The sequence below is a fragment of the Neopsephotus bourkii genome, unplaced genomic scaffold, assembly GCF_033783945.1.
Source record: "Neopsephotus bourkii isolate Nb327-2 ecotype Australia unplaced genomic scaffold, CSIRO-AGI_Nbou_v1 NB_230, whole genome shotgun sequence".
NCBI lineage: Eukaryota > Metazoa > Chordata > Aves > Psittaciformes > Psittacidae > Neopsephotus > Neopsephotus bourkii.
Genome location: NW_026900740.1, coordinates 1,756,741 through 1,776,978, shown reverse-complemented (window position 1 = coordinate 1,776,978; position 20,238 = coordinate 1,756,741). Strand labels below are relative to the sequence as shown.

Below are 20,238 nucleotides of genomic sequence, written 5' to 3'. Positions count from 1 at the left end.
CGTCCTGCATTGCTAATTCCGTTTGCCTTCGTACGTGGTGTTTGGGGCTGGTGCAGTCAGCACCCCTGGTGCATCAAACCCCACTGCAGAGGGGCTGGCACAGCACCTCCATGCCCTCCTCTGCACCAACCCGGTTGAAGCCATTTACATTCCCCACCTCTTTTTTATTTTCCCCCACTGTGACAGAGCTGCCACCAGCTCCTCTGGAAAACACACCAGGGATAACAGCCCTCCCCGTGTGCACTTGGTTAGGGTGCTTTTATAATGGGGTATAAATGCTGCACAGGAGCTGTTCCTATTGAATCATAGCATCCCAGACTGGTTTGTGTTGGAGGGCAACTCAAAGCTCATCCAGTTCCAACCCCTGCCATGGGCAGGGACCCCTTCCACTGGAGCAGCTTGCTCCAAGCCCCTGTGTCCAACCTGGCCTTGAGCACTGCCAGGGATGGGGCAGCCACAGCTTCTCTGGGCACCCTGTGCCAGGGCCTCAGCACCCTCACAGGGAAGAGCTTCTTCCCGTCTAACCCCAGTTTCCCCTCTGGCAGGTTAAAGCCATTCCCCCTTGTCCTGTCACTACCTGTCCTTGTAAAAAGTCCCTCTCTGCCCATGCTCCTGTTGATGCAGCCCAGGACACGATTTGTTTCTGGGCTGCAAACACACACTGCAGGCTCATGCTGAGCTTTTCATTAGCAAACACCCTCAAGTCCTCCTCAGGGCTGCTCCAGCCCTATCCCCCCTTCCCTGCAGCACCCCAGCCCAGCCCAGCCATCCTCTGTTGCTGCAGGCTGGGAACAGGGCTCAGACCCTCCTCCACCAGCCCTGTATTATCTCCTTCACCTGGATCCCAGTGCTCCCAGGTGCCCATCACTGATTGTGCTGGCTTAAAACCCCTGGGTGTGAGCCCCACTGAGTCTTTGTTCTGTTCTGCTCCTCCTTGTTGCACCCAGGTTTGCTCCTGAGCACACGGAAGCTGTGACTCTGGTCCCTTGTGTGCAGGACTCCTACAGCAGTGACAGACCCTCCAGTGATGCAGGCCGGTGAGTGCTGCTGCTGTTGTGGAGGCGGTGGGCAGGCGCGTTTCCTGGGGCAGAGCTTAAAAACACCCAAAGCACAAAACCCAAGCGACCACCCAGGGCCATGTGTGGTGGATGCTGTTCTGGTTACAGGGGTGACGCCGTGGTGTTGGATGAAGGAGCGGTTTTCTCCCTGGCAGCTACAGGGGACCAAGATTTACATGCATGCATCTGCCAGTGTGGGACTGCAGGGCCCAAAGTCCCAGCAAGAGGTGCAGGGAGGGGATTAAGCGGATTGTGGCACTTGATTTCTCTTGTGTTTGGCCACAAAGGAGGAAATAGATGGGAGGAGGACAAGGAGCTCATGTGAGTTTTGGAGGAGAGCCTGCATGGCTTGCGCATCCCTGAGCACTGCAGGGTTTGCCTGTGCTGGTTGAGTTTAATCCTGTTCTGGGTGGGGATCTCTGCTGTGTCGCATCGTGGTGCAGGACTTGGGCCCTTGATGGGTCCATGCAACTTAAACCAGCATCCTAGTGTGTGAGCTGGGTTCAGCCTGAACCCCCCATAGTGCATGCATGGGGCCCTGCCCTGGTCTGAGCCCTTTCCCATCTGGACACTGAGCACAAAGTGATGCCCGCTCCGCAGTGCTGGCGCCAGCGGTGCCCCGCAGCCCTGGCCCTCAGCTGCCCTCTGTGCTTGGCCAGCCCAGCTCTGCGCAGCCCCATCTGCTGCCTTGGCTGCCGACCAGCCTGCCCGAGCGCTGCCCGCATCCCTGCCCTCGCAGCACACAGGGGGGCAGTGCTGGGTGACCCCAGCATCACCCCAGCGTGAGCCGTGCCGTGGGTGCCCCCTCCACGCGTCCCAGTGCGTTGAGACCTGGGTCAAACGGGTTATTGTTGCAGGGAGGAAATGAGGGCTGCGGGGCTTTGGCAGCAAAGCCTGCTCCCAAGCGTGTGTTGGATGTTGGCATTGAACTTTATGGTGTTCAATGCCTCATTTAAGGAGTGTGATTAAATGTCCTTCTACCTCCTGCTCCTGAGGACATGGGAGCTTCATTTTATCGCCTGGCTAGTCAGCAGAGGCAGGGCTGGACCGTTTCTGGATAAAAGCCTGTGTGTGCACAAGCTCCTCCACCCAGTGCTGTCACAAACTATCCTGCCCTTCAAAAAGGGAAGGAAAAAACACAATGTACTCCTTGTTTTGAGCAGTTCCTTTTACTGAGGTGCTGCTGTGTCCTGGCAGTGAGAGCCACAGCTATAGCCCATTGGGATGCTCTCTTTGGGATGATCCATCCTTACTGCCGCGGGCATGAGGCTCCCCAAGTCACCCTGCCATCACCTTCCCATGGCAGTTCCCGTGTTGAGCCTTAGCTCTGTTGGGGCAAACCAGCCCATGGCCTCATATTGAGCCCCTGTTTCCCATGTGCATCCATGTGGGATGAGGCTGTGGGGCTCGGAGCGGTGACGCGCAGCGGGCGTGGAGCCAGGGCTCCTCGTGCTCAGTGGCTCCCTGGGAGCACTCTTTCTGTGGAGCAAGAGAAACAATTCCTAAAAAGGAGCAGTCAGATGGAAAATTGATACCAAATGGTGCTATCAGTCCCTGGGGAGGCAGGTTTGATCCCTGCGCCCGTGGTGCTGGGGTCAGGAGGCAGCACACAGTGCTATTTTAGAGGGATTTTATAATCATTTATTTTAAAGTCTATTATTTCCCCCTTTTGGAAGTTCACGAGTTTCCCAGACAAGAGCTGGCTTCAGATTTGATGCTGATAGCACAGGCTGATGCTTTGGGTGCCTGTGATGTCTGCAGGATGAAGGGGGTCTGGGGAGCTGTGCCTGGCCCTGCTCCAGCTCTAAGGCCAGGGACCATCCCCAGCACCTGGTACTGGACCAAGGGCTTTGCCAGCCCCATGTGGTCACTGTCCCCAGGTAGAGGCACTCCTCATCAGGCCATAGCCACCCTGGGGCTCTCTGCCTGGTTCCCTTTCTGCTTCACTGCTCACCCCTGTGCCTGCAGATGCTGTTGTTGAGCACCATTTCTTGGGGTACCCCGCTGGATTTGTGGGCCTAATAACCTTGCTTGTGGCTGCACTGCTCTGTTAAAACCCCACCTCCCTACACAGACCCATAGAATCATACACGGCCCGGCTGCTTTCTGCCTTTTCCATCTGAACCAGTTTCTGGACTGGTTCATGTAGGAAATTGCCTGCTGAGGCCCTGGTGCCATGGGCAGGAGGTGCAAGCCGTGGGGCTGCGATGTCCTGCTGCATGTAGTGCTGAGCAGGAGGCACTGCATGGGGCTGGCAGCCGCTGTGGGGGGAGCTGAGCTTCCAGGGAAGGCATTTCCAGCGGCTGCAGATCCCATCCCCAAAGACAGCATTTCAAGGAATTACCCTCTCCCTCCCTCCCCGCTGCAGACTTCCTCTGCTTTTCCAAGTACATCTCTGGCCTGGGGCCAGAGCGGAGCAGATCCATGGGAACACTGGGGGCTGGAGGTCGGTGCTGGCCAGGTTCGCAGTGCACGGCTCTTATCAAGTGCCCCAATTAAGATGCTGAGCCCCCGTCTCTTCCTGTCTCCCTTGGGAGCACCACGTTTCCAGTGCTCTGAATGCCACAAGGAGCAGTGAAACTGCCTTCAGTGCCAACACAAATAAATGGCAATTAGGGATAGTTCTCTTTTGAGCACTGTTCTAGCAAAGAGCATTTCCTGGTGTTGGTAGCTCAGTCCCCTTGCTTGTGGGACTCTGGCAGGGTTCTCCAGATCCAGATGTGCACAGGGGAGATGCCCTACGGGATCTGTCCCACCTGCATCCCTGATAACCATTTAGCTTGTGTGACCCCATGGGGATACAGAGACTGAGATGCAGTCCCTGTCTGTCTGCAGAGAGCTCTTCCCTCTTCTCTAGAAGATGCTCTGTGCACAGCATTATCCTCCACGCCCTGGTAGGGAGATAGATGCGGGGCTCTGGATGAGGTCCTGAGGAGGTGATTCCCTGTCCCAGCAGCCAGGGCTGAAGGCAGGGGTCACATTCCCTCTCCCTGCCATCCCCAGAGACATACCTGTGGATTTTCTTTAGCCCATAAATACTCCCCTGCCCTCCCCCGTGCCCTCAGCAAATAAATCATCTGAAGCTGCATTTCCCTGTTTCAAAGCCCTGTGAAAGAAGCCAGAGGGTTTCTCAGCCCTGCCTGGCTGGAGCAGCTCACATACCATCCACCCATTCCCATTTGATCTACTTCATCCTGTGTTAAGTAATCCTTGAAAGCCGCAGTGGGTTGCAGGCCCTCCGCATGCCTGTAAATCACTGGGGCATGTCACCCGCTGTACATGAGCGTGTCCCACCCCTTAGGCTGAACTGACCCCCCCCTGCCCCACAGAGACACCAGCCTTGTGAAATCAGAAACGCAGCTTGCAGGGCTGGGACTGTCACAGGCAGTGGGGTGGGAGCGTGCCTGGGAGGTGCGTATCCATGCAGGACTCAAGCAGAGGGCTCTCCTTGAGGGCAGCTCCCCAGGGATGCACGCTGGGGGTGGTTTTGTTGTCCTCCAGCTGCCTGTATGTGCCTTGGTCTGGATGCTCCTGTCTCACCCCTACCTGCATCCCCCAGGGCCTCCCTCTGTCACCCATTAACCAGGCAGCTAAATGCAGTCATGGCCACACGCGTCTTCTGCACCTCTCACACTGCTCTATTTACTTGCCATCACTGGAAGTCTCCTGGGACAGAGCAGGAGCCCTGCCCCATGCAGCATCCCTGCCTCACCCCCTTGGCCTTGCTGTGCAATAGGGTTTTAAGTCATAGAGCCATGCGCAGCCAGGCTACGGGCTCTTCCCCTTGTAGTAAATCAAAGATCTTTCCCCTCTTCCCCATTGCCTCCCCCCGAAGGTCGCTGTTGCTTTGCTGTGGTCTGACTTTAATGACAAAACAAGAGCAGCTGGAGCAGGCTCTAGGTGCTGCTCAATTGTCTTTCCAGGAAAGGTTTCAGCACAGAAAGTTGAGCGCAGCAGCGATCGATTCTCCTGGTGCCTTGTGCATTAGCTCAGCCTGACGCAAGCCCTGTGCCAGGTCCTACATTCAGCACACTGGGTGGCATCCACCCAAAAGCTGCTGCCAGCCCCAGGGTACTTTTCCCTGGCTAACTGAAGCCTCAAGGGCTCGGAGCTCCCCTGCCTGCGGCAGGATGGGTTTTAGCTGGGGAGAACGAATTCCAGGGGAGGATGCTGAAATAAAGCAGATGGGATGATTCTGGAGGTCAGAGCGAGGGAGAGGGTGCCCTGCCAGGCACCATGTGATGAAAACATCCTTCCTGCTCCAGCAGCTGTCAAAGGCCCAAGCAGATGAGGCGAGGTGCCCAATGAGTGTGCAGGGATCTCATTTACCTGGTAATTAATGGAAATCGTGAAACAAATCAGCACACGCTCCCTGCGGAGAGCTTCATGCGCTGCTTTCAAAGCGCTGGTGGAGATTGGGGAATGGCTTGAGTGTGAGAGCAGGAAGTGCTGCTGTGAAGCTGAAGCAGGGCTTGGTCCCCACCACCCCACCACTGGTGGAGCTCCTAGTTATTTGAGGGGTGTCCTTACCTACCAGCATGCTCCCCCTTAATGTATGCCTGTGGGATCCCCAACCCTGCCAGTGCTGTTAGGGCACTGCTAATTGCTCTGTCCCATAGCACACAGGGGACTTGTGGCACTGCCTGCAACCAGCAAAGATGCCTTGGCTTAAGGCTGCGGAGTAGGAATGAAGATGTTAGGATGGGCCCCATCATCTCCCTCTGATCCTGCTCGGCTGAACATGTCACAGCTGATTTTCCTGGTCCAGCCCTGCTGTTGGTGCGAGCAACCAGAGCTGCCCTTTTGTCTCCTGCTGTAGAGGAAGCTCATCCCAGTACCAAAGGCTGTGCCACATTCTCTTGCAAGTGAATGAAGCTGGCTCGGTTTGGATGTTAAACCCACTGCTCTCTGGTGTTTTCCTCTTTCCAGAGCAGTGCTGTGCTGCTCTGCAGTGCTCTCGGGGGGGAGGCAGGCACGCTTCCTCTGATGCGGGGATTTCAGGATGAGTGAGCGCTTTGGTTCCCACTCGTGTCTATTCTCCGTGTGCAGAATGGTTTTGCAAAACAAACTCTTGCAAGCAATGAATGCCCATCAGACCTGCTGACAGCACAGCCCCGCTGCTCAGAGCATGGGCTGAGCTCTGCCTGCTCCTGCTGCGTCCAGGGACGGCAGCTAACCCCAGAATAGCAAAGGTGGGCACGTAACTCACCCCCTCAGTCTCCTGCCTGGAGCTCACGGCTGACATAATCCCTGAAGCATGAGGTTTATGATCCCTTCCCAAAACCTTATCTGAATGTTAACTATATGCTGAGGTACCGTAAATGCCAAATCCCCTCGGAATCTTGCTGGAAATCTCTTTTTTAAGCATGCAAACGACCTTCCTGTCTTTCTCACAGGCTCCCTGCTTCTGGAAATTAAAATGGAATCCTCCAAAATGCCACAAACTGCCCCCAAACCCAAACCACATGCTGCAATGGAGGTGGGTCAGGTAAGGACCCTGTCCCTCTTCAATGTGCCCATTGCAGGCTGGACTTGAGCGGATGATTGAGCTGCAGTAGTAAAACCTCTCCCAGATACCCTGACAGGAGAAACTGCAGAAGCTCTGCCTGAGGAATTGGTGGGCTCTTGCTCTCTTTGATATCCCTCACATTATAATTAAGAGATAATGTCAATAGAATAAAGCATTGTCTCAGGATAATGGCCTCCTGCTGCTACAGGAGCGTCAAAGCCAAGTCAAACCATTTATCAGAAATGAATGTTGAGGCAAGCCTGGGACGTTTGTTTTCCCAGCAAGAGGCATTAATCCTGGGACAACAATACTCCAGCGCTGCTCTTTCTCCCGTGCCCGGTGATTGATGCCAATGCATCATCGTGCCATGAGCGCGGCTGAGCGATGGGCTCTCCTTGCAGCATCATTGACCAGGTGGGTTTTGACTTGTTGAAATACAAACCAGTAAGTGGAGGAGCGCTGGGCTGTGCATGTGTGTGGCAGCACGTGTGATTGTAATTGTCAAGGTGACTAGTGCTGTGTGCCTGCGGGCTTGGGCTGGCCAGGGTGTTTTCTGGGGCTGTGTCGGCCTGCTGCTGCAGGGCTGCTTGTTCAGTGACCATCCAGGGTTAATCCTGGAGCCTCCTTCCATCCCCAGCCTGGTTTCATGCTGCTTTGGAGGGGTTTCGGGGCACTCCTCTGGCTCGGTTTGTGCAGGGCTTAGCAGCTTGCTGGCTTTATGCACGAGTATAAATACTGACAGCCCAGCCCAAGAGGGCATCTGTGTGTCCGGGTCCTTGGGAAGAGGTTGGGGCAGCCTCAGCTCCATCCCTGGCACTGGGAAGGGTCACGGAGCTGGGAAAACCGCTGCTTTCTGATGCAGCACCGGCTGCAATCACTGCAGCCCCAGGGCTGGGGAGAGGAGCAGTCTCTGCATTCCACCCTCAGTTTGCCTTAGGAGAAGTTGCAAGGTCAACACCTGAAATTAAAGATGTGTAAGTGGCAATTAGGCTTGGAACCAAGTCCCAGGAGGCTGTACAAAAGCCCTTCCAGGTTTCCCCCCCCTCCTGGATCTGTTAGCGGAGAGAATTACACATCCAGCAAACATTTGGGCTGCAGAGGAACACAAGTGCTTTGTACTGTCTCCAGATCTGCTTTTCTGAAGCAGCCGCCGGTACCTTTAGTGCAGAAGCTGCCTCTTGGCACAAACACATTTGGTTCTTGTGAGCCTCCGGCCACGCCAGGGGATGGTTTCCTTTGCCAGTATGATCTCCCTGCCTTTTGGAGCTGGGACAGCATGGTTAAGCTGGAGCATAACTCACTGTATTCCATACACAGGGTGGTTCCTGAAGTACTAATTGGAGCTGGCTTTGATTTCATTGCATGCTCTTGAATTGCCCCCTAGCATAGTGCTAGCCTGAAGGGCTCAAATGGGGTCAAATCCTTGTGGTAGCAGAGTCCTTACAAGGGATCTGCCCTGTTAACTCGTTCTCTCCTCTCCCTGGGCCGTTAATCCCCCGTTGCAGTACACTGCATTGTGATGCTGTCAGCAGCTTGGGCACGGGACAAGGATTGGGATGCATGTGGACTTTTGGGTGCAGACTCTGCCTTTTGAAGCTCTGGGTGGTCCTGGTCTCCATGGGGAGTGAGGGGAGCTGCTCCCTTCCCAATAACTCCCAGCTGTGTGTGGTCACCTGAGCTGGGTTTGGCAGTGAGGCTGTGTGATGGGGGTCCACAGAGCTGACGGGGGGCAGGAGAAATGCCCTTGATGTGTAAGTAGTGGCAGAGATTTGCAGAGATGGGGTCAGGCAGTGGCTGTGCCAGCGGGGCGATGGTCAGTGCTGTGAGTCTGAAACCACCTGAAACGCCTTCCATGTGCCCTCTGTCCCCAGTGTAATGAGGTGCAGATTCACTGGGGTTTGGTGAGTTCTCAGTTGTTCCTGTACCTTTCCTCTGTAGATGACTGCCCTTTTACAGTGCTGCTTTGCCTGATGCTCAGGGCGGGCGGGTGCCTCCTGCGGGGTGCATGGGGAGGGCAGCGCAGCTGAGGAGGGGGTGTGGTTTGGACTGGACTTTTCTCTTTCCTCTTGCTTGCTGGCTGTAGGAAGGGGCAGGGGGCATGGAAAGCACTCTCTGTTCATAAGAGGCTGTGTCAGGGCTTTGGGCACACCGGTGTTGTGCTTCCTGGCAGCTTGCACCAGGAAAGCCTCGCAAACATCACCCCTGTGAGCATCGTGTGAACAGGCACAGCATAGGAGTGAGGGCAGCTCAGACTAATACAGGAGCAGGGGGGTGCTGCTGCCTCGCTTGCTCTCCTGGCCTGCTGCCCCTCTCACACCATGCTGCAGCACTGGGAGGCTCAGGATGTGCTGCCTGCCAATACAGGTGCCTTTTGTGTATGTCTGGCTTAAAAATATAAACGGATTCCTAGATTTAGACACCCAAAGCCATGGGTTTAGTGCCTTTGCAAGAGGATAGTGGAGACAGATAACTGGTTCTCCAGCTGGGATTGAGGACACTGAATCAGGAGCTTATAGCTATAATTAAGCTTTTGTGTAGCGTTGGGCAGGCTGACTAAAAGAGGGTAGGGAAGAAACTATTTGTCTTCTGGGCTAGTGTAAAACCCTGAGGCTGGAGAGCTCCAGCTTGTTTGAAAAGAGACCATTTCCACCATCACCTCCTTGCGCTCAGAGCGTGGGCCCTCAGACCAAGCTCAAATGTAAGATGGGCACTAGAGAGACATGAAACAGAAGAAAGCCTTGCCCTATAGCTGCCAACCCCAGCCTGAGGCATAGCGAGCTCCTGCACATGATGTTATCCTGGCAGCCACAGCCATATGGCGAGTTAGCCAGGAAATGATTCACTCCAAATGAGAGATGCTCAAGGGCATCCTGAGACCCCAGAGCACCCTGTGCTGGGCATTGAAGAAACACAATTGCGTGTCAGGGTCTGTACGTGCAGTCCCTCTCCTGCACCGAGGTCTGCTCCTGCTGCAAACACCAATAAAGATGTCAAGCTGATGTGCTTGGGGAAATAAATCACAGCAGTTTTTTCCTGCCCAGAGCATCAAGGCGTCTTCTGGTGCAGCATAAGGGGGAGCAGAGGAGAGGCGGGCTGTGATTGCAGATGTGTGCTGGGCTGTGCTGGGAGCAAAGGCTCCTGCACGCTGTCTGTGCCAGGCACTGATGCTCTCAACCCCTTCCCACAGGCACCGATTGCTGTGGTTCTCCATGGTCACTCACCCAACCCACCCTGGGCATTTGGGATGTGACCACATGGTAGAGGACCACGTTTGCCTTGGTGGGCTGCCCATCACCATGGTCTCAGGGCAGATACGAACAGAAGCCTTCACCCGAGAGGCTCTGTGTGCCCTCACCTTTGCTGTGTGCTGCAGGAGGGCCCTGCTGTAAGATATTGCTATTGGCTGGTAGTGGTCAAAGAGGAAAAAAAAATAGTTGGGAAACTTAAAATGATGGAGTGCTTTGAGCCAGACCTTTGCTGTCGGTGTGAAACAGCGAGGCCTGATTTAAACAGCCCCTTCAGTAACTGACCTACACCGAACAAATCCATTTACAGTGTCTTGTTTCTCCTCACTGTTTAACTACCAGAGTTCAGGGACGATTCCTTAAATGTTAATGGTGCGGGAAGTTGGAAGCTTTCCCAGAGTTGCTAGGGGAGCCGTGCAGGAATATGTCTGCTGTGCTTGTGCAGTTCAATTTCCTGCTGAACATCAGGCGGGCTGTTCTCGCCTACTGCTTTGTAATTAAAGTGCTGACAGACCATCACTCTTTGAGGTCTGTCGTGCTCGGATTCACCCCCTGGGTGAGGTCCGGCTTTGTGCCTAGCCGCAAGGAGGGCAGGGTGTAAAATACATGGAGTCACGGTTCCTGCCTGCTCTCACCCTGCTCCTGCCATCCCACAGCTTGGATGGGGCATCGGTCTCTGTGCCCTGGACTGACTGATCGAGCCCACAGTCCAAATCTGCATCTCTGCTGCATCCCTTGTGCTACCATCCATGGCAGGGGCCAGGGTGAGGGTTTGCCTCCATCCCTTCAACAGCTCGTTCACAGGGCTCAGTGACAGCAGTGTGGAAGGTGACGGTCTCCCACCATGGCTGTGTGCAAGTCTGGCTGCTGGAGTGAGTTTGAGCCATACGTGTGGGTGTCAGTGCTTCTCAAGAGCCCTTTTACAGAGGAGCAGAACTGGCTTTGTGCATGCTAAAATGCAGGGTTTCATCAAAGCTGAGCTCAGCTTTGCGTCAGCCTGAAAGGTCACCGTTTCTCTTCTTCCTGCAGGGGGTGAATTTAAATCACATGGAGCCGGAGGGTGAAGGGTAGAGTCCCCCCCATGGAAATGCAAGGTCTCTTTGTCACACCAGGCTTCTGTGCACACAGCAAGGGGTGGCCATGCCTGGGGCACCCTCCTGCCCATGGGCATCCTGGGGATGCTGCGGTCTGTTTGGGGGGATGCTCTGCCAGGGTCACCAACACCTCCTGGATCCTCCTGTTGGGATGGATCCCTGGTTTGGGAGCAGGGAGAGCCACCCCTCAGCACCAGGGCAGCACACTGCCATGGATGTTGCTGGTGAACAAGGGCTTTAAAAGGACCCCCAGCAATTTTGACTCTCAACTCGGATCAGGCTCCTTCCACTGTCTCGTTAGGAACAAGTGCTTGGCCTGAGTTACATGGCAAAGTCTGACATTTTAGGAATGGATGTCTTCTTGTGCTCATAACTTAAGCTGCCTGGTTTATCAGAGACATATGGAAAGTTTATTACGTTCTTATTACAGGTCCAGCCAAGAGAGCTGACTAATGAAAGCGATTTCATTATTTATTTATTTTTAGTTAAGCCTTGGCACGAGAGACCTCCTCCGAAAGGGGTAGCTTTGGGTTGAGATATAAGTCACAGGGAGTTTTACCCCCTCTCTCTGTCCTGAGAGCTCCTCTTGGCAAAAGCTGCAGCGTGTCTGATCTGGGGGTGGAAACTGAGGCGGAAATCAAGGCTTTGCAGGGGATTTATTGTGTTGCCCTGTGCTGACCACAGTGGCATCCGGCAGCGTGGCACCCTGGGTGCTGCTGGCTCCCTGCTGCTGTCCTGCCCCCAGCACAGACGGGGGCACAAATCCATGGAATACCATCGTTCTGTTGCTTGGAATAACCTGGGGTTCATTATAAGGAGCAGGGGCACAGTGGTGCTGGGGGCTGGCTGGGTGCGAGGGTGCAAACCCGCACATGGGTTTTGGAGGTCAAGGGAAGCGTTAAACTCTCTGCAGGCTGCTTTGGGTGAGCTCAGCCGGGTGCCAGGTATGAGAGAGTGGAAACAGCCTCACTCATGCTGGCTGCCCTCCAAGCTCTGCTGCTGGGGGACGTTGCTGTGCTTTGCAGCACCCTGAGCTCCTGTACCCACTGTCCCGGTGCAGTGCAGCATCCACTGCCCAAGCAGCCCCTCTCCCTAACCCAGGTGCCTGCCTGCGCACAGCTCCGATAGTGTTTTCAGGTGGAAAATGCTGTGTTTCTGTTCTGTTGGTGTGGTTGGGACTCGTGTGCCTGTCCTCTCCTCCCATGCATCCTCCATCCCTTTCAGTCCCAATCGTCAGAGAGTGCAACCCTGTGTCTTTCAGAGCTCAGAAGATGCTCCATTGCTTCCAGTGATGCCCTTGGTAACCGTGGTGCAGATCTCCCTTGGTCTCAGCATGAATTTTGGTTTTTCCTTTTGTAGGAACCACTCACTTCAGCCTTGGGCTCATCTGATTCACGAATTCAGGTGGCTGTAACTGATAGTACTGTTGGTTTTCCACTACTCACAATATCCATCCGCCTGTACCTTTCCTCTGCTGTTGTGCAGTTCCTCGTGCCCGCTGGGACGATGACAGCAGTGCTGCAGAATGCAGGTGCTTTGGCTGAGCTGTTGTAGTTTTCCTGTGTTGCCTTGCATAATGTGGAGATCTTCAGGCCAGCTCCCATGCTTGTCCTGCTTTACAGCTGGCATTGTGAGGCTTGCTGTGCCTCTTGGTGTGTCACCTCATCTGGTGGCTGTTTCCCCTTTACATCTCACGGGCTCTGTGTCACATTTCTACCATCTATAGGCAAAATCTCTTCCTCTGACTCACTGCTTGGTGCTTATTCCCCCCTTCAGCCTGCTGGCTTTGGCTGTCAGCGTTGCAGGGGGTAGCACTTACAGCACACTTCTCCAGGAGAGGTTTTTCTCTGTAGCACGCTAGGGATGAGCCTTTGCCGGTTTTTCTCCTTTGCTATTTACTTCTGCATCTGCTTTTGTGTGACACAGGAGGTTCGTTTCCCTGTGGACCCTGGCAAACCACCTCTCCTCTAGGCTCTGCTTCTTCCCTGGGTCTCTGTAAGCCACATTCACCGGCTTTGAACCCATTTTTAGGTCTTGGCAGAGCAGGAGCTTGCCTGCAAAGTGCTCCATGAGCCAGGGATCAATTTTACACCATGTTATCTCTGCAGCCCTTCTCCTTACGGCTCCAACCCTGGGCACTGGCTGAGCCTGAGGTTGCTCTGCTCTGTTCCTCACCCCTGCTCCTCCTCTACAGCAGCTTCGTGCATCTCTCAAACTTGGATGCTCACAACAGCAGCCATCTGGTGCGTTTTAGCAATACAAAGAGCTATTGTTTGCTCCGGAATCGTGTTCTGGCGGAGGTAGCTCTGCTTCTGGAGCACTCTGTGGGTTTGCCAAGGGTCCTTCTGCTCTGCTGGCAAGTGCAGGTGCGTTTGGAGCAGCGTTTGTCCCCAACAGAGGCACTGCTCGCATCTGACTTGTTTTTCCTTGTCTAATCACAATCCTGAAGTTTCCCACAGTGAGAAGTGCCCCCGTCCTTTGGCAGGGACAGGATCTGGGGCTGTCTTTTCATGGGTGCCATGGTCTGAGCTTTGTGCTTGAAGTCTTTCCTAACATTAAATCTCTTCACGTCCTTTAGCATCAAACCCTTCCTCAAAGTCAGGGTCTCGGTCAGGATGCGATGCTCAAAGCGACATCAATGGGTTTAAAGCAGAGCCCCGCTGCCAGCTGGGGACACCGGGGCATGACAAATGCGGCTGTTTGCATTTCCCCCTGCAAACGAGCCCACCCATCGCTGCCAGCCCAATTTGGGAGAGAGGCGCCTGTGGAGCAGGGTGACTCAGAGGAATCCATCTCTCGAGCCGGGCGCTGTGTCTGGCTGCGGCAGCCGCTCGCAGGTTCCATTTGTAAATGCTGACACATGGCATTTCCTCACCGTCTCGTTGGGAAGGGCGGCGTGTCTGCCGGCACTTCCAATTTGTCACTGTCAGGGCTGGCCCCATCTCCTGCTCGTCTCCCAAATGCCTTCTGATCGGCACTGGGGAAGTTATTGGCACCTAATTTATCATTTGGTATTACCCAGAAGGGGTTTCTCCTACAAACATCCCCCAAATGATTACCCAGATTATGTGAGGTAGCTCTTCCCTTCACCTGCAGACATCCCTCTGGGTGTCTGTTTGCTGCTTTGCTATAGGGCTGGGGAGGAAAACTGCCCTTGATGTGATGTTGTCTTCACTGAAAAGCCTTGATTAATAACCAGCCGAGGCTGCCCAACTGCTGCACCTTCCTACAGCTGTGCTTCTGCAGAAGATGCTGCAGTAGGGTTTTCTCTCAGGACACCATGTTCCCATTGGCATTTCTGGTCACGCAGCTGGAGAAAGCATTTCCCTAGGCCTTATTCCTGTCTATGGAGAAAGGATTTAGGGATGAATAAAAGCCACCAAGGAGCCCCAACGCTCCTGGATGGTGCAAGGGGGCTGGTACTGGAGTGCTATCCCCCTGGGAATAGAGGTCTTCTGCATTGCTTAGCATGGTGGTGACATCTTGCCCTTGCAGATGCATGCTGATACATTTCATGGCACACATGGGGAAGCAAACCTGTCCCCAGAAGCTGGCACAGCGATGGGGCAGAAGGCATGTAGGCTTATGTCCTGGTTCAGACCCCTCCAGTGCAGAGGAAAGGGACCTGATGGTCCCCAGCTCGCACTGGTGTTCATCAGGACCCAGATGCTGCAGGAGAACCACATGCGATATGGGACAGGAGGAGGCAGTTGACTTCCATGCAGCCTTCCCCAAACCACAGCCAAAGGTGGGTTGTGGCAGCTGCTTTTGGGGCTAAACCACAGGACTTCTCCAAAGGGGCATGGCACAAATGCCTTTGCATGTGTGTAATGAGCAGAGCAGATGTGCAGGGTGGTGCATGCTCCCCAGCTCAGCCCCTCTGCTTGTCTTTGCCACCGCAGGCTCCTTGCTGCACCATGCAATGGGTTAAACCCCGGCTGGCCTGACTCACACAGCGCAGCTTTTCTGGGAAGCTGGCTCCTGGTTTTACAGTTCTGCTTTATTAGGGACATGAAAGTGATTTTTGTTGCTGTTCCTGGTCTGTGAGCCAGCCTTCCAAGGACTCGGCTATGCAGACTGGGCAAAGACCTGCTGGTATCTCATGGAAAACTGTGGAAAACCCCTTCCCTTCGGAGCCTGTTGCACAGCTGGGCGGTACTTCTGTTACATTGATTGAAATGTGATTGTGGAAGAGAGCAGTTAGTGAAGGTCTTAGGGGCCTGTGGTCACTGCTGCCTCCCTTGGCTGGACATCCTCATCCCCCCATGACGTGGCCAGAGCAGTTGAGGAAGTCACTGCGGTGTTGTCAGTGTTGGATGATGCCTTTAGGGTCAGAGAGCATGAACTTGTGGGAGACAAAGGAGCTGTTGCTGGAGAAGCATCTCAGGAAAGTACAATATGGGTGGAAAAGGGATGTTTTAGCCGTGAGAACTCCTGCTGCAAGCGATGCTGGGCACAGCTCTCCATCTTGCCCCATGTTCTCTCTCCAACTGGGTTTTGTCTCTCTAATGAGGCCCCTGGGGTGGGGGCTTGATGTTCCTTAGGGGCATTGCATAGAGGCCCTGGTCCCAGCTCAGGGAAGGGGCAATGCAATGCAGGTACCTCTTAACCAGGCATCCCAAGAGTGGTGAGGCACCTTCTCCAGCAGACATCCTTGCTGGGCTGGTCCTTCCAAATCCCAGGCTGTTTGGGAGGCAGTGTTGTAGCTGCAGCCATCTCTGTATCCCTGTGAAACAGTGGCAGCTCCCCTTCCTGCCCCCTGCAGCTGAACAAAGCAGGGGACCTTGCCTGACACACAAGCGATGCTCTCAGTGCCATGGGGTTGGTTCCCATCAGTAAGTGTGCAGGGTCAATGACATCTTGGATTTCTTTTTCCATAGCAAAAGGATTGTGTAGTCAAAAGTCACTGCTCAAATGCCACCTTTCCCTGTGGCCCCTGAGCTTCCTAATACACATACTCCCCTAAATCATTCCCTGCCAGCTTCCTGCTTTCCAAAAGCAAACCATGGGCACGGGGTGGCTTCCCGAGAGGCAGCAGGTCTCAGCCCCAGCTTCATTTCACTGCTGTTCCCCAAGGCTGCAGGCACGGGGAGCCAAGCCCTTTATCAGCTCCTGTACACCAGGACATTTTGTAAGTGTCTGAGAAGACCCTGAGGCTATGTAAGAGTTCAGCTCGTGATTCATTTCCTTCCCATCCAGGGATGGGCTAATTTGAGAGTATGCGCTGAACATTAATTACCTTCCTTGCCACAGTTCCTATTCAGGCATCCTTTCCCAGATGACTTTCTGCTCACTCAGGTCCAAGGCCATAAAAGCTCCCCTATTAGGAAAGGAAATATTTTACATCAGGTTTGTACTGTATGCCTGAGGTCATCACGAGTACAGCTCGAGTGGCAGAAATACACACTGCGCTCTCCTCCCGGCCTGAAAAATGAATCAATAACTCATCGATTTAAATTAAAATGTCTGCCTTGCAAAATGCCTCCCAGCACTAACGTTCACAGCCCCCGTGCCTGGGGACTGGAAATCCGCTGCCCCTGGAAAGCGTGCAGGGATCCATCTGCAGTTGCTGACACCCAGGGAAAAAGCCATTCCCCCTTCCCCTGCAAGGATCCCACAAGGTGAACTTCTGGGTATCGCCTCTCGTGGCCCATGGATCATGTACCTCGCAGGCGGTGGTCGATACATCTGACTTCTGCACGAGGTAATGAAGAGTAAGGATGGGAATTCAGGCAGAACTGTTGCCCTGTGCAGGAGTGTAACTGCTTGGTGATGGCTCTTTGTGATGGGGATGACGCAGGGGGATATATGGCTCAGGGAAACCCTGATGGTCCATTTGCCTCTTGCTGTGTCCTGCGGGTACCCGGTGCATTCCCACCTCCCTCCCGACAGTGGGAATATCACATTTTCCATAATTCATTGGGTTGTTTGCTGCTGTCATGTACCTGTGTGTACTGCCAGCTCTGCCCCCATCCAGGTAGCTGAGCCTGGACAAGGTTATTACCTCCGGTCTGGAGGGGGAAGGAGGCCACACTTGTGGTGTCCTGGGTATCTTGGGATAACGTTGACTGCCATTAAAAACATCTGAGCATTCCTCTCCACTCAGCCCTCTTCTTGTGAACTAATTAAAAAGCCTGTATTAGCCAACACATTTATGGTCATTAGCAAACGGTTAACTAACTAATGTTAAAGATTGATGGTGTTGGCAGCGGGGAAATTAGAGTCTTTGGAGAGTTTTCGTGCAGATGATCTGGAAGTAAGGTTTGTTCTAGCCTCGGGGAAACATGAAGGAAATGCATTTAATGACCATGAATTGGGCGTGCTGATAGTCTCAATCAGACATTTAATGCCTGCTTGCAATTTTAGCAGTTGGAAAAGTCCAACGGCCTTAATAGCAGTGTGTGGGTTGCGTGTCCTCTCTACCCCTTGGCTGCTTTGCTGTGGGATCTGCCATCTCCAAGCAGCTCACGGGGCCCCAGGGGAAGGATTTCCTCCTCTTACCTGGCTAGGGACAAGCTGTGATGTGCCTGAGACTCTTGTTTTCCAGATTTGGTTATAAACCCCTGCTAGTCTCTAACCGTGACGTGTGTTATGGTCTCGGTTTCACAGCTAGAATAATGTTTAGGTTGGCAATGAAAGCCCTGAGTGTGCTTGCAGAGGGAAAGGCACTTGCTGCACTTGCTAGGAATTGCTTCCAGACACTCTGGTCTTTATTTGTCCTCTGGGCACCCCGCTCCACCCTCACTGATAGGTCACTGCAGTGTTTCCCTGGCATGGCTGAGGCTCGGGGCTGTGTTACAGGCTGGGATGAGACATGTGAGATGGGCAGAAGGTGTGGGACGGTGTCTCCTCCAGACTTACTCTCTTTGGGCATCCTGGCATGGGTTGCCTGGAGCTGTCAGGCTGGGTGCAAGCCACATATGGGCTGTTAAATCCCTACTTCTGATTTTTCCCCTCAAAACCGTGTGCGAGTAAGAGCACTGAGGCAAAAAATGAACAGATCTGGGTCCAGAGAAGCCGTAGATGGCCCTAAATGATGGAAGAAGCCAATTTCCCCAGCAGAGCTGCAGGCCCCTGGCAGTGATGCCTGAGCAGAAATGCATCACTTAGCTCCCGTTATTCAAACATAAGAGACTTGAGCAAGTGCACAGAATTTTGTTTGCTGTATATATTCTCTCCCTCATTGGAGGGAGCCATTATTTACACATGCAAGTGCTTGTGGTGTGTGTGGGAGCTTCCTCGCCTGCTCCTGGACCCACACAGAATATAAATGACCATGTTTCTCCTTGATAGCAGTGACTTCATCCGAGGGCTCTCTTCCCTGCATGTGAACTCTTAATTATAGGATACATTTATATCATTAAGGTTTATCTGTTGTCCTTTCCTTCCTCCTGTTAAATTGCTAATGCCTCTCACACAGATTGATTCCCCTCCTTTTCCATGGAGGCAGCCATGCAGGAAGGACGCCTGTCACTGGTGAGAGTGGGATTGTGCAGGGCTGTGATCTCGGAGGATGACCCAGTGTAGCTGAGCAGCCGATGGGATGCAGCAGTGATGCTCTTGGCTCATTGCCTGCCAAAAACGTGGTGACAAAGGGAGATGCAGTGGTCCTCTGGATGAGCAAACGTGCTGCATGTGGGCAAGGGGCTTGGGTGTGAGCCCCAGCGCTGCTCACTGAGTGGAAAAGCTGTTGCTTTCCTTTCCCTTAATGAAGAGGTGTTTCATGGGCCTGGGGACGTGCCTGACGCCGGCAGATTATTAAATATCCAATGTGTTCGCCAGGGAGGATGCCCCAGGGATGTGCATTGGGAAGGGCTCCTCTCCCCCCAGCTGCAATTAGGCTCTCGTCAGCCTGAAGCTGCCGGGGTGCTGGGGGAGATGGACGGCATTCCCAACAGTCCCCCGGCTGCTCCTTAAGCAATTTGTATTTGAACTACCCATTAATTGGCATAAGCCCTGGTAAAGGCTGATTCCCCATCCTCCTGGGATGGGGCTGGCCCATGGGAGGCTGCTGTGGAGGCCTGTCCTTGTTGCTGGAGGCTGAATCCTCCTTTTCTATGGCAATCAAAGGGCTTTTCATGCCTTCATTTGGAGGCGCCTGCCTTCTGCTGTATCACAAGAGGGCTGTGTTTCTGCAGAGGTGCGAGGGCTAACATGCTCCCCAGCACTGGCGTGGGTTTGGGATGTCTGTGTTTGTACGGTGCCTGTTCATCTGGAACTGCAAACAAGGGTTTCCTGGGTTTGGAGAACTTGTCCGTGTGTCTCTGCCTCCTTCTCCTCTTCTTCCCTAAACTGCTGATGGTGGATTTGTGCCGTGCCTGAAAACCCCTTCACATAAAGACATTAAAGGGAGCAAATTATTTAAGAGCTGGGAGCATGGGTGGGAGAGGAGGCAGAAGGCCAGGTCTGTGTTTTTTGGCCATTAAGCTGCAAATCATGTTTAATATAGCAGGTGATATCTCCAACCTCCCCACAAGTTCGGGGCAAGAGCCAAGAAACAGAGAAGCTGGTTCTTGTCAAGACTGACTTACTTTTGCTAGATGCTAGATTTAAATGTGCTCCTTTAAATGTGTGGCTTGAGCTCCATGGGCGTTTGATGGGCGAGTTGCTGCTGTTGCAGGAGATGTGTCCATGGGAGATGGCAGTCAACAGGCAGGTGCTGCTTCTCCTTTACTCCCTTTCTGTGCTATGGGAAGGATGTGATGCCTGGTCCCCTCCCTGGGCTAGGTGAGAAGAGTTCCAGGGGACCCTGGATGTTCTTCCATGGTCCCTCCCTGGGCTGCAAGTGCCATATCGGGTCTTGGAAACACCAAGTCTGGGTGCTTCCCCATACCCAGGGTCTGTGTGACAGGAACAGCTCTTTTGATCACTGGAGGTTTAAAACCCACCAGTCTAAAAGCCCTCCAAACCCTGTGTCCTGAGGTATCCCCTTCACTGCCCTGATCTTTGGGTCTGGGCTGAGCTCGACACAACCACCAGGTCAGTGCCTCAGACCAGCCCCTCCAGGAAGCCAAAGGCAAAGGACTTTGGATATGTGCAGGTTTCTCAGCAAGTTTCAGGTGTGTTTGTGAGAGCAGAGAGCCCGCGGGTGCCATCGCTGGAAGGGAGCTGTGCCAGCCCTTCACGGTCCTTGGTGTGGGTACAGGTGACATGAAGCAATGGTGGCCAGCACCAGCCAGGCCTCCCAAGGCAGATGGTTGAACCCTGTGTATCTTCAGGCCCTGCCTGCATTTTTGCTCCTAAAACGACCATAAAACCTTCAGCACAGAAATGTTTCTACGTGTTAATAAATGGAGACGGGTTTGTTACGTGGCTGCTCTTCCAAGCAGCAT

General features: G+C 53.8%; 1 long non-coding RNA gene across 1 annotated transcript in view; it reads left to right on the top strand.

Annotated features, from left to right (window-relative positions):
* Positions 1-915: 915 nt before the first annotated feature.
* LOC133207604 (uncharacterized) overlaps positions 916-20,238 on the top strand; it is a 55,733-nt gene continuing 36,410 nt past the window's right edge. Inside the window, exon 1 of the long non-coding RNA XR_009724089.1 lies at positions 916-1,037. This is a non-coding gene — a long non-coding RNA (uncharacterized LOC133207604). The remainder of the gene's footprint in view (positions 1,038-20,238) is intronic.